General features: G+C 42.8%; 1 protein-coding gene across 6 annotated transcripts in view; it reads left to right on the top strand.

Moving 5' to 3' along the window:
- Positions 1–16,792, top strand: part of LOC124722711 (tetratricopeptide repeat protein 39B-like) — a 336,578-nt gene that overhangs the window by 193,422 nt on the left and 126,364 nt on the right. The gene's annotated exons all lie outside the window — the stretch shown is intronic.

The raw sequence follows: 16,792 nt of genomic DNA, 5'->3' as shown, positions 1-16,792 counted from the left end.
CGACCGCTGCATCGAGCACCAACGTCACCTGAAATACAGGTATTTGGAAAAATCAGCGGTGGCTGAACATAGCCTGCTTAACAAGCATAAGATTTTATTTGAAGAAACCAGAGTAATAGCCCACACATCGAATTACTGGGACTCTGTGATCCGGGAAGCAGTCGAAATTAGGCTTAGGGATAATAACTTTAATAGAGACAACGGCTATGCACTTAGCAACACTTGGAAGAGTGCACTGGATAAAGAAAAATCGCTGAGAAAAACTTCTCGCACTTTACCTCCTGATTTAAGGGATGGCGCTGCAAGCAACGCGGGATAGCAACTACATCTATGGAAGTAGAGGGCACCACTTCGCTACGCGCCATATCGCTGACGTATTCCAGCCAATAAGAAGCCGTCCTTTGCATATAAAAGTGGGAACCTCGCTAGTTCACGACAGTCAGTTTTAGCCCTGACGACGACCATGGAGGTAGTGGTCGAAAGCTCGGAGATTTATCCTGATTTGACGCGGCATGTACACCGAGAAATTTTTACTCAGTATCTACACATATCAAAAAAAGTTTTGCATCACCTTGGTTCCGAGAGTTCCAGAACCTGTACAGAAAATTGAAATAGAGATCAACATAAACATCATCTCTGCCCTTTTTATTGCTCATGAAAACCGCACATTGCATGTTGCACCACCATACTGCGCGACTTTCAGAGATTGTGGTCCAGATTACTGTACACACCAATACCTCTAATACTCACAACCTTTTGCATTGATGCCTGCCTGTATTCATCGTGGCATACTATCCACAAGTTCATCAAGGCACTATTGGTCCAGATTTTCCCACATCTCAATCGATGATTTGGCGTAGATCCCCTAGAGAGTCACTTCGTCCATAAACAGCCCTTTTCAGTCCATCCCAGGCATGTTCGATAGGGTTCATGTCTGGAGAATATTCTGGCCACTCTATTCGAGCAATGTCGTTATTGTGAAGGAAGTCATTAACAAGATATGCACTATGGGGGTGCGAATTGTCATCCATGAAGACAAATGCCTTGCCAATATGCTGCCGATATGGTTGCACTATCGGTCAGAGGATGACATTGATATATTGTACAGCCATTACGGCGCCTCTCATGACCACCAGCGGAGTACGTCTTCCCCACATAATTCCACCCCAAGACAGCAGGGAACCTCCACGTTGCTGCACTCACTGGACAGTGTGTTCAAGGTGCTCAGCCTGACCGGGTTGCCTCCAAACACATCTCCGACGATTGTCTGGTTGAAGGCATATGCGACACTCATCGGTGAAGAAAACATGATGCCAATCCTGAGTGGTCCTTTTGGCATGTTGTTGGGCCCACCTGTACTGTGCTGCACGATGTCATGGTTGTGAAGACGGACCTCACCATGGATATCTGGAGGGAAGTTGCGCATCATGTAGCCTGTTGCGCACAGTTTGAGTTGTAACACGACGTCTTGTAGCTGTGCAAAAAGTGTTATTCAACATGGTGGCTTTGCTGTCAGGGTTCCTCCGAGCCATAATCCGTAGGTAGAGGTCATCCACTGCAGTAGTAGCCCTCGGGGGCCTGAGTGAGGCATGTCATCGACAGTTGCTGTCTCTCTGTATCTCTTCCCTGTCTCAACAACATCAATTTGGTTCACTCTGAGATGGCTGGGTGCTTCCCTTGTTGAGAGCCCTTGCTGGCCCAAAGTAACAATGTGGATGTGATTGAACCGTGGTATTGACCGTCTAGGCATGGTTGAACTACAGACAACATGAGCCATCTACCTCCTTCCTGATGGAATCACTGGAACTGATCGGCTGTCAGACCCCCTCCGTCTATTAGGCACTGCTCATGCATGGTTGTTTACATCTTTGGCCGGGTTTAGTGACATCTCTGAACAGTCAAAGGGACTGTGTCTGTGATACAATATCCAAAGTCAACATCTATCTTCGGGAGTTCTGGGAACCGGGCTGATGCAAAACTTTTTTTGATGTGTGTATTTATCAGTGTTGAGCGATTTTTTTAGTAAGTGTTTACACATTTTGATCACGTTAGTGTTACTGTGTGGTGTAGCAATAGCTCATAGCAGTATAGCAGCATTACTAATTGTGAATGCTTGGGTTGTTAGTATATTTCATGTTTTATACCAGATTGCAGGTTAAGGTGGATAGGGACTGTGCTTGTTGTTTATAAATGCAGGAGGAGTTGGCCACTTGATGGAGACAGTTGTAAGCTGTGCTGGATGCAGTTGGCAGCATCAGTCTCCTGCTCAGGGCTACAAGCTTTAGCACATCTGGTGCCTGTGACATTGCCTGGGAACATTGATGTTGCAGAACCTTTAGATAGAACTGACTTGGTTGGTTAACACTCATCTGAGGTTTAATGGTGAACAGTAGTGAAATTTGCAATTTCTAAATGTAAGGCAAAAGTGGGTATTGGCTTCATGGCTGTCTTCTTACACCTTACAAATAGATTTTAGATCTTGTCCATTGCTGAGACTATATCTGAGCCAGCATAGGATACCTTTTCTATTGGGGGCTGAGGCTGATCTTGCTGAAATGTCCAAACAAATCCTGTTGTTTGTTTCAAAATGGAGGTTTTAAATCACTGACACAATTCTGTAACTATCTTGGATGCAGATTGCTTGAAGTTTGGTACTGTGTTAAGAATTGTAGAACACATTTTAATTGGCCAGGTGTGCACTACACACAGTAAGCTACTAAGACTAAGAGGGTACGTGTGATGTGCACACATGGCATTCTAAGGATATCAAAACGCTTCCACAGGCCCAATAAATTGCATACTGATTTCAGAGAGAGGAGAGTATTAGCCCCATTAATCACAAGGAGCAGCATTCTTCATAGCAGACTGAAGAAAGAAAATGTTGATTGTTTTTATTAGTTATTTGAACTAGTGTTGGTAATCGTCTCTCACAGTGCTAGGAATGGAAACCTGACTGAAACCAGAAGTTGAACAGCAGTGAAATTTTAAATGCTCATTATAATTTATTTTGCAAAGGAAAGCTGAACAAATGTGGTGGAGACATGTTTAGAGTAGCAAATAACATAATTACACCTAGTGATGTTAGTAACAGTAGCAAATGCAAAATAATTTGGCTGTAGAGAAGAGTTAGGGTCAATCAAATGTAGTAATTGGGTGTTATTATAGATCCCCAGTGTAGGGAGCCATAGTGGCAAAACATTTCAGGGAAAATTTGGAGAAGATTGCATGTAAGCTTCCTAAGCTTATTATAGTATTGGGGAGAAATTTCATCTTACCACGTCAAACTGGGAGTGTCAAGTTATTAGGGTAGGTGGGAGGGACAGGGATTCATACTATTGTTCTAAATGCCTTATCCGAACAGTTCCTCAGAGAATCATGAAATCCTGTAGCTAGTGAGGAGCTGGGACTGGTAAGGTGCCTGGTTACCAAAAAAAAATAAAAAAAATTAACAAGAAAAGACCATTTATTTATCAAAAATGGTACTACAGATATTAATGTATTTCTTAGCACATCTTTCTTAGTCCTAAGAAATTTCAGTAAATGCAAACAAATGAACAGTAAACTTTTAGAATTGGGAATTGAGCAATTTAACTGAAGCTAGCAAAACGCTTCACCTTGATCTGGTGATTCTATTCCAACCTAGATTGACAAGCACGGTACTAACCAAAACAGGGAGAAAAACATTTCCATTAGAAGAGTTGCATACCAATAAACTATATGAGTGGACATTTAGTTATCAGCTTAAACCAGACAATGAGCCACTATTAAATAAAACTACATAACAAATGAGCAAAAAGATATGTAAACAAATTTAAGAAGTGATGCCCAGCTAGCTTCAACTAATTGTAATGTATTTAACGCTGTGCTCGAAAGCCGAGCCAGCCTGAGTAATACTCCTCAGTTACAGATTGGGCTCAAACCCAATAAACTGGAAAATTTGTAACATAAGCAGACAGAAACCCTCAGTGACAAACATAGTTTGCTTTTTAAAATTTGAATAAAGGTGTACAAATATAATTTGAACCAGATGTGGCTTCGGTTAAGACAGGAAAATTGCATTTGCCTCTATCTATGCTGGTACACATTACTGGCACCACTCATACTAATCACGAATTATCCCTAGATCACAAAGGCAAAAGACTGAAATACACATGAATTAAAACAAAATTCGGTAAATGCTTCTTGGCAACAGTGGGTTTAACTGAAGCCTAAAACACACAGTATAAGAACACCACAGCACTGCAGATAACTCCAAATAGCTTTTTGCATAGCCTTCATAACAATATGCTCACCAAGTAAGTTCATGTGGCTCAGCCATGCCACCTTGCCTCCAATTTCTGTAGATACCAAATGGCAGATGTAATACCGAGGCTGTCTCCTGTTGGAGTAGAGTGTAATGTTTTTGAGGCATGTAAATTGACAGGCTGACAGTGCAGACTTTCAATTCTGGCAGTTGCTTGCAGCACCAATGTCCCGCCATACGGCCAGCTGCTGCCATTGGATGGCCATCCTGCTGTTATTGGTCGGCACTGACTGTGGCTGATCTGATCTGGGATGGCATTAAGTCAATGCAGCAGACTGTGTGTGCCACTCCCGCAACTCCCACACACCCCTCCTGACGGGACTCTAAACCATACATTGCTTAGCTACAGTTAGAGAGGCTAAACTGTATTTTTGATTATATATCGAAAGCACATGTGGCTCGGACTGACTAGTTAGGTTAACATCTTGGATCTTCTTGTTACAAACAGCCCCCAAACTTTTTGACTCTGTTGTCATACAACAGGACATCGGTGATTTTAAAACCATTGTAACAACACTGAATATTTGTGTCAGTAGGAATGTTAAGAAAGGTGTGAAGATATTTCCACATAGTAAATATGACAGGAAACAGATTTCAGATTATCTGAGCAGCCAATATCAAACATTTGTCTATTTGTGCTCAAATCTTCATTCTAAGAGTTAAAAACTATGCGTTAGACGTACAGGTTCTGTGTCAAGTTGGGAAATATTCACTGTGGTTAAACAGGCAAATATACCTGGGAAATGAAAAGAGCTCCACTACAAATCTAAACATAACGAAAACATTGTTTGAAATTGAAATCTGAGTTAATTCAAAATTATCTTAAGGAGAAACATGCATTCAACAGATTCGAAAGTAAAATTGTACCTACCAGTCTGACAAAAAATCCTGAGACATTGGTCTTCTGTTAAGTCAGTCAGTTAATCAAAGCCATCTATACAGTCACTCAGTGACCAGCCTGCCACCAAAACAGGGGATGATAGAGTAAAGCCTTAAATAATATATTAAATATTTCCAAAATTGTTTCACTGAGTAAGTCACACAATCACATATTGAGATAATTGATCACAGGATAGAAAATCGACTAATATTGCTCAACAGAGAAAAGAAACTGGACCTGATTGAATATCGGTATGATGTTTAATAGAATATGTGAAAGAACTTGTTCCCCTTCTATTAGCAGTTTGTCATAGGTCACTGGATAATTGTGCTGCTATTGGAAAAAATGTGCAAGTCATTCCCATTTTCAGGAGGGTTCATCGAACAGATGATACACTTCTAGGCCTATATCGTTAGTGTCATTAGTTGTAGAATTTTGGAACATGTTTTCTACTCTCATATAATGACCTTTCTGCACACTGAAAATCTCCTTTGTAGAAATTAATGTGGATTCCATAAATGATGGATCTTTTGAAACTCTGCTTACTTTGTTTGCCCACAAGACCCAAAAGACTGGAGGATCATTCCAACCTAGATGATCACATTCTTCAAAGGTTTCCCACTCTTCCATTTCAAATTTTGTTCAAATTTACCATGGGTACAGATATACCATAGAAATTAACTCGTGCAAAATTTGAGCTCGTAATACTCAATATGTTGGAAAATGTAGCCCTATATTTGAGAACCTGGCAACGGCCTTGCCGCAGTGGATACACCGGTTCCCATGAGATCACCGAACTTAAGCGCTGTCGGGCGTGGTCGGCAGTTGGATGAGTGACCATCCAGGCTGCCATGCGCTGTTGCCATTTTTTGAGGTGCACTCAGCCTCGTGATACCAATTGAGGAGCTACTCAACCAAATAATAGCGGCTTTGGTCAAGAATAGCATCGTAACGACCAGGAGAGCGGTGTGCTGACACCACACCCCTCCTATCCGCATCCTCCACTGAGGATGGCACGGCGGTCAGATGGTCCCGGTAGGCCACTCGTGGCCTGAAGACAGAGTGCTTTATATATATATATTTTTGAGAAGCTCTTTGACAAGGGTGCGGTGAAAGTGGGCAAACTCAATTGTTTTAACCTTTCTTAATACAGGGGAACAGCAACTAGGAACCTCTTATTTTCAGATACTATACAATTTTGGTCCCTGAGTCAGAAAAACACAATGTAGTAGTGTGTAAAACACTTTGTGAGCCCGTGTAATGCATCCAAGTACTCACAAAATGTGTCAAATATAAAACTGTAGAAAGTGAGCCAAGCCCAGGTGCAAATATTGCAGAAGTGTAACTTCAGACATTCTCCTTTGAAGCACTAATGGAAAGAGCACACTTTCCTCTGCTAGAAACATTTTTCTGTATCTCAGAGTCGATTCAGCGAAATGGAAGAAAATTAAGATTGAAAACTAAAATCACGCGCAGTGTGCTACCATCGCAAGATGGTACAGCTTGTTAAATGCACAGTGCCAGGTCAAGCAACAGTGCTGATTGGCAAATTATACAATTTTCATCGAAAGATGTCCCTCTATGAAGCCACTGGACGATAGTTTAATCTGATATTGTGAAATTCATATATGATCCCTGTATATATTGTCCAGGAAAGGATGATTTTATCTTAATTAGAAGTCCTAATGGAACAAAAACTGAAATTCCTACTGCTTGTACATTTGAAATAGTTGTTTATTCAATATTGAAAAGACCACACAGAGCAAGAAATTGGGTATTCTAAATTTTATGAGTTGCAACCAAAATGGTGCATTACCATTGGAGCACCTGGAACACATTCAGTATGCATTTGCACAATCCATCAAAATGTGAAGCTAATCTTTAACATAAATCCTACTGACATTGACTGCAAAGCCCTTCTTGCCAAGATTGCCTGCAGTTTAGATTTAAGGGATTGCATGCTTCAGCAGTGTGAAAACTGCACAGGAAGAAAAGAATTAGAGAAATATGTGTCAGAAGTTTTTAAAAAGTGTTATTTTGATGATGTGATTGAATTCAAACAATGGACCAACACTGATTGTGATACACTGGAGACAAAGCAGCTGCCTATTGAAGAATATAGTGAAAATTTGATTGCCAAAATTTGGAAGCTTTCTGGTCACATGAAACACCAGATTTGTCACTTGAAGAAAATCAAAGAAAATTTGAAGCCTGGTGAACTAGTCATTCTAATGCATCTTGCAGAAAATTATCCTTTCATCATATTCAGGGACATCACTGGGACAACAGTCAAGCAACACTGCACCCATGTGTTGTATACTATAAAGCTGAAAAAGTACAACATATTAGCTTATGCATTATCTGCACCTCTGTGCAGTGGAATTTGTGGAATGGCTAAATGCATAGCAGCAAGAGCAAGCGTGCGACAAACTACAGATGATCAAATATTAACCTTCGAAGATTTATTCAAATTTTTTGACCAACAAGTACAAGGAAATAAGTTCATTTTTGATATGAGCCAAGAAATAAAAGATGAAATAAAGCTACAAGAGGAATGATTTGCACATGACCATACTTTAACTGCAACATTTTTTTGCCAATGGATTTGAATCACATTCAAGTTAGCCAGGTTTCAAGTGATACAACTTCTTTTGATGCTTCAGTTTATCAGTCAACTGACACCAATGTGGCTTTCATGTCATTTTTAAGCCTTATTCCTGGTCAATAAATCAGCTGCATTTACAACTATCACTGGTGGATTGGTAACAAGTGAAGTTTATATTGAAGAATATGATTCCCTGGTCAAATTCATGCACCCATACGGTCCAGCTCATCATTCTGTTAGCCTGAAAGATAAATATTGGATTCCTGAACAGCACATCATTGTGAATACTGCAGCACCCTCAGAACTAGAAGGGGACATCAGTAAAATTTGCAGAAGCCATATTGAACCATACTGAAGAAAAATTTAATCCCATGAAGCAGTAGTTTTAAACAGCACCAGCTTGGGAACCAACATGAAGAGACCCACATATCGGTGTGGGAACCATGGCAAAAAACCCGACTGATACTTTGGAACCTTGATGAAGAAATCAACAAACACTGCCATCTACATGTAACAGAATAAGCAATGTTTGATAACAACATAATACCCCCCTTGCCTTTGCGACCATACATGGTCACTACCAGTATAGGTGCAGAAACTTACTCAACTAGTGCTTTTCAACTGGTTGAGTTATCAAATTTCCATGGTTTTCTTTACTAGTTGTAACACCAGCATTAATCTACCAGATGTCATTCTTGCGTGTCTTAAAGTTATGGGTTCAGAAACCTGTACCGTATTGCAATGTTAACATATTACACATGACTTTTCTTGAAGTTCAACCTCATATGTGGCACCTTTGCTGAGCTGACTGTAAGATCCAACAGGATGCTTCCAGTGCAGAAAATTGTGCTCTTTTCCGTGGAACTGGAAAGGGAAATTTCTGAAAGGACTCTTTTGCAACATTTAAATCTGGACTTGCCTCTTGTAATTTTAAATTCAGTGCCGTGTTTGTGATTGAGTATAATCGAAAATAATTGGCTAAGCAGGAAGAAATGCTAATAGAATCATGTGCCAAGTTGTAGTTCCTTTCCATTTTTTCTTCCTGATATATCTGATCCCAAAAAGGGTCAAAAAATCTGTGCATTTTTCTTTGCAGTTTTTTTCAGCCACTTTCATGCATTATACTGGCTCACAAAATGCTTAACATTCTGTCACACTTTATTTCTCTGATTTTGTCTTGTAATACAAGAGCTTCAAACATTGGGTTTTGTTTATTTTCATGCACATTCCTGGAAAAGCCGTCCTAAAAGAAGACCACTGTTTCTCATACATTTAAGCTCATGATTTAAAATTTTGCGCAGGTTCATTTCTGGGACAGGTCTACACCCACAGCAATCTTCTGGAAAATTGAAGCCCAAAGAGCAAGAGGCCCATGATCACTTGGGATGGAATAACCCAGTAGATAATGGTGACTAGGTTGATATCGTGTCTATGGACTTCCAGAAGGTGTTCTGTACAGTTCAGCACTGTCAGCTAATGGACAAAAATGAGCATATAAAATATCAGACCAGATTTGTGATTAGACGGAGAAGTTCTATTTGTTAAGAACACAGCATGTAATTCTTAACGGAGAGAAATCCTCAGGTGTAAAAGGAGCTTCAGGTGCATCTGAAGAGAGAGTTCCTGGACCTTGATGGGGCAGCTGAAAATGTGTGCCCCGACTAGGACTCGAACCCGGGATCTCCTGCTTACATGGCAGACACTCTGTCCACCTGAGCCACTGGGGACACAGATGAATAGTGCGACTGCAGGGACTTATCTCTTGCACGCTTCCCGTGAGACCCACACTCCCAACTGTCCACAATTTACATACGTAATGTACCTAATAGATATTTGCCCATCGACTCACACTAGGGTGATGATTCCTGTAAGAGTTTGAGTAACCTGTGTGCATTCGCACAGATGAAGGTCAATGGCTGGAGACCATTTAACTATATATGAAGATAGTAACTGTTCTCGAAAGAACAGATACCATTGATGACTGTGCAATTTCTCTAGAGTAAATGATAATTAATGAAACCCTCAGCTGCCAACAGGTGTTGTTGATAGACCTTGATGGTGACAGCTGAAAATGTGTGCCCCGAACGGGACTCGTACCCAGGAACTCCTGCTTACATGGCAGACACTCTGTCCATCTGAGTCACCAAGGACACTGATGAATAGCGTGACTGCAGGGACTTATCCCTTGCATGCTTCCTGTGGTGGTGGTGGTGGTGGTGGTGGTGGTGGTGGTGGTGGTGTGTGGGGGAGATTTAGGCAGGGTAGATAATTTAAAAAGGAAAACCAATAGGTTATATTTAGATGTAGTGGCAATTAGTGAAGTACGATAGTAGGAAAAACAGAACTCCTGATCAGGTGAAAACAGGATTATAAATACAAAATCAAATAGGGATAATGCAGGAGTAGGTTTAATAATGAATAAGAAAATATGAATGCCAGTAGGCTGATATGAACACCATAGTGAACACTTCATCATAGCCAAGACAGACGCGAAGTCAATGCCCATCACAGCATTAAAAGTTGATATGCCAACTAGCTCCACAGATGATGATGTGATTGGAAGAGTGTAGGTAAGATAAGAGAAATTATTCTAATAGTTAAGGCAGAGGAAAATGTCATTGTGATTGTGGACTGGAATTCAATAGTAGGAAAAGGAAGAGAAGGGAAAATAGGAGAAAATGGACAGAGGGAAAGGAACGAAGAGGAGGTACTTACATGGTAGAATTTTGTAGTGATTGTAATTTAATCCCTAATATTAGTTTTGCGAACCAGGTAAGAAGATTCCTGTATACATGGAAGAGACCTGGAGACGTCGGAAGATTTCCGATATAATGATTATAATAAGACAGTGATTTTGAAACCAGATTTTGAACTTTAAGTGGCAGATGTGGACTCTGGCCACAATTTATTGTTTATGAATTGCAGATTAAAACTTGAGATATGGCAGAAAGGTAGGAAATGTAGAAGATGCACTCTCAGTAAGCATTAGGCAACAGTTGACTTAAACAGCAGAAAGGGATGCAATACAGGACAAGCGGGTAGCTTTAAGAGGTGAAATAGTAAAGGCAGCAGAGGATCAAATGGGTGAAAAGGCAAGACCAAGTACAAATCTTTGAATAACACATGAGATACTGAATTGAATTGACAAAAGGAGAAAATAAACAAAACTGTAGCAAATGAAGCATACAAAACAGAATACAAATGTCTAAAAAATGTAATTGACAGAAAATGCAAAAGGGAAACTAACTTCATGGTGGTGTTATAGAAGGGGAAGAGAAAGTAAATGAAGATGGAAGTAAATGATGTGAGATGGGAGACAGGATACTGTGAGAAGAATTTGACAGAGAACTTAAAGACACAAGTCAAAACGAGGCCCCTGGAGAAGACGGTGTTCCCTCAAAATTACTGAGATCTTCAGGGGCAAGCTGCCCATAACAAAACTGTTCCACCTAGTGCACAAGATATGAGACAGGCAAAATACCCCCAGTCTTCAAGAAGACTGCAATAATTCCATTTCCAAAGAGGCCATGTGCTGACAGGTCAGAATATTACTGAACTGTCAGTTCAAAAATCCGTGGTTGCAAAAGACTGACACAAAACACTACAGAAGAATTGCAAAACTGGTAGAAACCAAACTCATGGAAGAGAAGTATGTGTTCTGGAGAAATGTAGGCAATATTGACCCTATGACTTATCTTAGAAGATGGACTGAAGAAACACAGTCTCTTACATAAACAGCATATTTTGATTTAAAGAGGTCTGGACAGTGTTGACTGGAATACTTCCTCTGAAATTCTGAAGCTAGCATGCATTAAACACCAGGAGCAAAAGGTCATTTACAACTTGTACAGAAACCATACTGCAATTATAAGAATCAGAGGATGTGAAAGGGAAGCAGTGGCCGAGAAGGGAGTGTGGTAGGGTTGTGGCTTCTTTCAGATGTTATTCAGCCTGTCCATAGAGCAAGTAGAAATCAAGGAGAAATTTGTACAAGGAATTAAAATTCAGGGAGAAGAAAAACTGTAATTAATGTAGTAAGGAAAGTTTTGACACAATGTAAATTGTTTAACCATTCACCATATCCCCCCCCCCCCCCCCCCCGTGCACACACACACACACACACACACACACACACACACACACACACACACACACACACACTCTCTCTCTCTCTCTCTCTCTCTCTCTTTCTTTCTTTCTCTGTCTTTGGCCACAGTGTGGCAGTGACCATTCATTCTAGTGGGAACTTGGTTGGTGGTCATGACCACACACAAAATACAGTGCAGAAATTAAAGCAAAGAAGGTATAAGACTGGCTGCTTTCACAGGTGACCTCCCCCCAGGCGGCTCGCCACTCTTTGGCAAGTTCGTGCTTGGCTACCATGGGGCCCCAGCCTATGCAGCAGCATTTTTTCCCTTCCGTGCTTCATGTCTCTTGTAGAACATGTCTGGGGATTATTGGGAATGTTCTGCATTGTCCGTTGCTGATGTAAGAATGGTCTCACCATTGTTTCTTGCTCCCTTTTTCTTTCTTTGTTTCCCTTCTCCTCTCGTTGCTCCACTTCGGCATTTGAGGTTCCTCTTTTTCTTCTTCCTTCCTGTACGCTCCTGACGGCTGGCCCACACATAACATGTGACCGGATAACGCGTAATTCCCAGCCCTGGCTTGACAGGTAGGGTTCACATGTACCCTCTAGTACAGGCCAGGTCCAGGGAGGGGTGATTGCCTGAGCTGCAACCTTCCCAAATTGCTGATTGGTCCCTCTATCATGGTTCGGGAGGTGTGACCTGAGGTGTGAACAATCACCTAAGGTGGGCGCGTGCCCCAGTTGTAAGGAGTGTGACATTGCAGACGCTGGCAATCATGCAGGATTTTCCCACAATGAGCCAATCGTCTTCACAATCAATGTCTGTAAAATGAAAACATAATGAGGCTAATGATTCAAAGACCCTTCTTGCTGCACCACAATTCCTCATGGTTTCACGTACTGAAGACGGTCAGTCTTTCACCACAGTAAATCTGTTTATTATTCTGAAATGTGTTGATGCAATTGCTGGCCCTGTTAAATCCTGGTCTCGTTTACAGAATGGCACTTTGCTTTTGGAGACTACTTCTGATTCTCAAGCACAACAACTGCTTGCCACCTCGCTTCTCTGCAGCTACCCTGTTCGTGTTGTGGCCCACAGAACTGTGAATACTTCCCGTGGTGTCATTTACACTAGGCTGCTCGACGGTCTAACTGAGGCCAAAATCCAATCTTACCTCTCTGATCAGGGTGTCATTGCTGCCCATCGTGTAATGCAAAAGGTAGATTCCTCCTTAGTGTCCACACACACTCTTTTTCTGACCTTTGATAGAGTGGTGCTTCCGTCCAAGATCAAAGCAGGCTATGAAATTATCACAGCCTGGCTGTACATTCCAAACCTGATGCGCTGCTACCAGTGTTATAATTTCAACCACACTAGAACACCTTGTCACCATTAAGCCAAATGTGTCACCTGTGGTAGGGACGCACACGAGGGCAATTGTCCACCACCTCCTCCCCACTGTATCAGCTGCAATGGCAGCCATGCTGCCTGCTCTCAGGATTGTGCCATGTATCTTGATGAGCAGGCTGTCCAAGAGATCCAGGTAAAGGAAAAAGTACCTTACTAGTCACTCACAAGTTATTAGCTAGCCTCAAACCCTGTGTTCTCCTGTGTTGGCACCTATAGTTCTGTTCTTGTTACCCCTCGCTCTATGAAGGACATGGCCATGCAGATGTGGGACCTCCAGTTCAGCTCTGAGGTTGTGAAGTCACCTAGTGCCAAGCTAGCATTGCCATCTCCCTGTCCAGCTGTGCAACAAGCCATCAAACTCTCGCCTCAGGGGTGAAGCCACCATCTACACAACCGGTTGGCCGGGAAGGACAGAAGGAATACTCACGTGAACACTTCTTGCATCCCTCCAGCCAGCCAACATTCAAGTGTTCCTCTAACCAGAAAGGCTTGAAGAAGTCCCCCCTAGGGAAACAGTCTTCTCCTTCGCGACTCAAAGATCCACATCGACGGTGTTGCCACATGATACATTAGCCTGGCCGGCCTCAGTGTCGCCGGTGCGCACTACCAACCGTTTTTCCACATTGGACCCCACAGACTGACCGCACAAGCAAGCCGATGTTTCTGTGGACCCCATGGACCAGGATCCTCCTGCTTCTGTGCCCTGTAGTAGCGACTCTTCTCAGGCTGTCACTCAGCAGCCGCTGAGGTGACACCCCAACATCTCTTCCTCATCGTGACTTTCCTCCAATGGAAAGTTCGCAGCCTTTGGTCCCACAATGAGGATTTATGGCTGCTTTTAGCATTGCAGTGTCCCCTTGTACTCTGCCTTTAGGAAACGAAATTGTGCCCTCGACTGCTTTGACACATTTCTTACTGATTCATTTTGACCTTCCTCCTGACGTCAGAATTTCCATCTCATGAGAGCGTCGTGCTGCTCATACGGGATGACATTCATAGTCAACCCATCTCCCTGACCACCCACCTTAAGCTGTTGCAGTTCACCTTTTCCTTCCCCACCTGATTTTTTCCCTCTGTACCATTTATGTCCCTCCATCATTCAGTGTCACCAGGGCAGACTTCCTTCAGCTAATTGGGCAGCTACTTCCCCCATTTCTGCTACTCAGTGACTTCAATGCGCATCATCCCCTTTTGGGTTCTCCTAGGACTTGTCAGAGAGGTGGCCTCTTGGCTGACCTTCTTAACCAACTTAACCTCTTCTGCCTTAACACTGGTGCACCCACTTTTCTTTCAGACTCCTCAAACACCTATTCCCATTTGGACCTATCCTTTTGCACTGAACAACTGCCCATCGTCTTGAGTGGCCCAGTCTTTCTGACACCTGCTCGAGCGACCATTACCCAAGTGCTATCCATTTGCTGACTCCTATCCCATTTGTGTGCACCCCCAAATGGCAGCTTACTAAGGCCGACTGGCAGCTTTCCTCCTTCCTGGCGACCTTCAAAGAACAAGATTTCCCCAGTTGTGATGAACAGGTGGAATATCTTACAAACATTATCCTTACTGCTACATAATATTCCATTCCTCACACTTACTCTTTACCACATCGTGTCCCAGTCCCTTGGTGGACTGAGGCATGCTGCAACACAATTTGCACAGGGAGACGTGCTATCCATGTTTTTAACTGTCATCCTACAATGGCAAACTGCATTTGTTATAAACAGATGCATGCAAAGTGTCATTGCAATCTTCAGGATATCAAAAGAGCCACCTGGATTTCATTCACTAGTTCTTTTAACAGTTTCACACATTTCTCTGTTGTGTGGACCAACTTCAGACAGCTCTCTGGGATCAAGATCCATTTTCCAATTTCCAGCCTGACAATAACAGACGATGTTATCGTGAACCCTATTGCTATCTCCAACACCTCGGACCGCCATTTTTCGGACATTTTGAGCTCTTCCCACTATCAGCCTGCTTTCCTCCATCAGAAACGAGTGAAGGAGGCTCAGGCAATACCCTTCTCTGATCCGAATCGTGAGTGCTACATTGCCACCTTCACCATGAAGGAGCTAGATTATGGTCTCAGTTCATCCTGATCCTCTGCTCCAGGGCCAGACGCCATCCACATTCAGATGTTGCAGCACATTTCTCTTGTGGGTGAGCACTTTCGGCTTAATATGTATAACCACATCTGGCAGAGGGCACATTTCTTTACATCAACATGAAGTCGCCGTCATACCCTTACCTAAGCCTGGTGAGGTTGGAAACCTTCCTTCTAGCTATTGCCCCATCTCTCATACTGGTTACGTTTTCAAAGTGATGGAATGTATGATTAATGCCCGGCTGGTATGGTGGCTGAAGTCTCGCAATTTACTGACGAACGCACGGTGTGGATTTCAAACGTGGCGTTCTGCAGTTGACCATCTCGTTACTTTGTCCACTCATATCATGAATGGTTTCTGCAGAAATCCCAGACTGTGGCCGTGTTTTCCGATTTGGAGAAGGCCCACGACACCTGCTGGAGAGCGGGCATCCTCCGTACTCTTTACACGTGGGGCTTCCGTGGCCACCTGCTCTGTTTCTTTCAGGAATTTTTAAAAGACTGAGTTTTCAAGGTGCGTGTTGGTTCTGCTGTGTTGGACACCTTTACTCAGGAAAACGGTGTGCCTCAGGGTTCCGTCCCGAGCGTCGTCCTCTTTGCTATTGCAATTAAACATATAATATCCTGTCTCATGCCGGGCATCTCCAGCTCCCTTTTTGTTGACGATTTTGCCATCTATTGCATTTCACCATGGACCTGTTTCAATGAGCGACGTCTTCAGCGATGTCTCACTCGTTTATACTCGTCGAACATTGCAGTGGCTTTCGTTTTTCCACTGGCAATACATCTTTACGTCTTGGGCATGTTGCTCTTCCATTTGTTATACTACAAAATTCCTGGGGCTCATGCTCTATAGGAAATGCTCTTGGTTCCTTGTGTGTCTTACCTGGCAGCCCACTGTATGCGGTTCCTCAATGTACTACATGTTCTCAGTGGTACTTCCTGGGGTGCAGATCTAACCACCCTGTTCCATTTGTACTGGTCCTTTGTAAGTTTGAATCTAGACTGTGGGTGCTTTGTTTATGTGTCTGCATGTCCATCCCTCTTATGCCATCTCAACACTATCCACCATTGTGGCATCCATTTGGCCACTGGCACCTTTTGCACTGGCCCGGTTGAGAGTCTGTGTGCTGAAGCTGCTGAACTACCACTGTCCTACTGCCGTGACTTTCTCCTCAGCAGGTATGCATGTCATTTGTCTGCCATGTGTGGCCACCAATCCTATGCCTCCTTCTTCGAAGGATCGCCAGTATGGGACGTGTCCTTCTTCTCTGTTACCTCCTGGAGTCCACTTTCGCCACTTGCTACTGTGGTTTAACTTCACACTACCTGCAACTTTCCCAGTGGCTGTGAACCCTTCACTGCCTCGACTTCATGAAGCGGCCCATGTTAACCTTGGCCT

The sequence above is a fragment of the Schistocerca piceifrons genome, chromosome X (assembly GCF_021461385.2).
Source record: "Schistocerca piceifrons isolate TAMUIC-IGC-003096 chromosome X, iqSchPice1.1, whole genome shotgun sequence".
Lineage (NCBI taxonomy): Eukaryota > Metazoa > Arthropoda > Insecta > Orthoptera > Acrididae > Schistocerca > Schistocerca piceifrons.
This window is presented reverse-complemented; position numbering and strand designations above follow the sequence as displayed.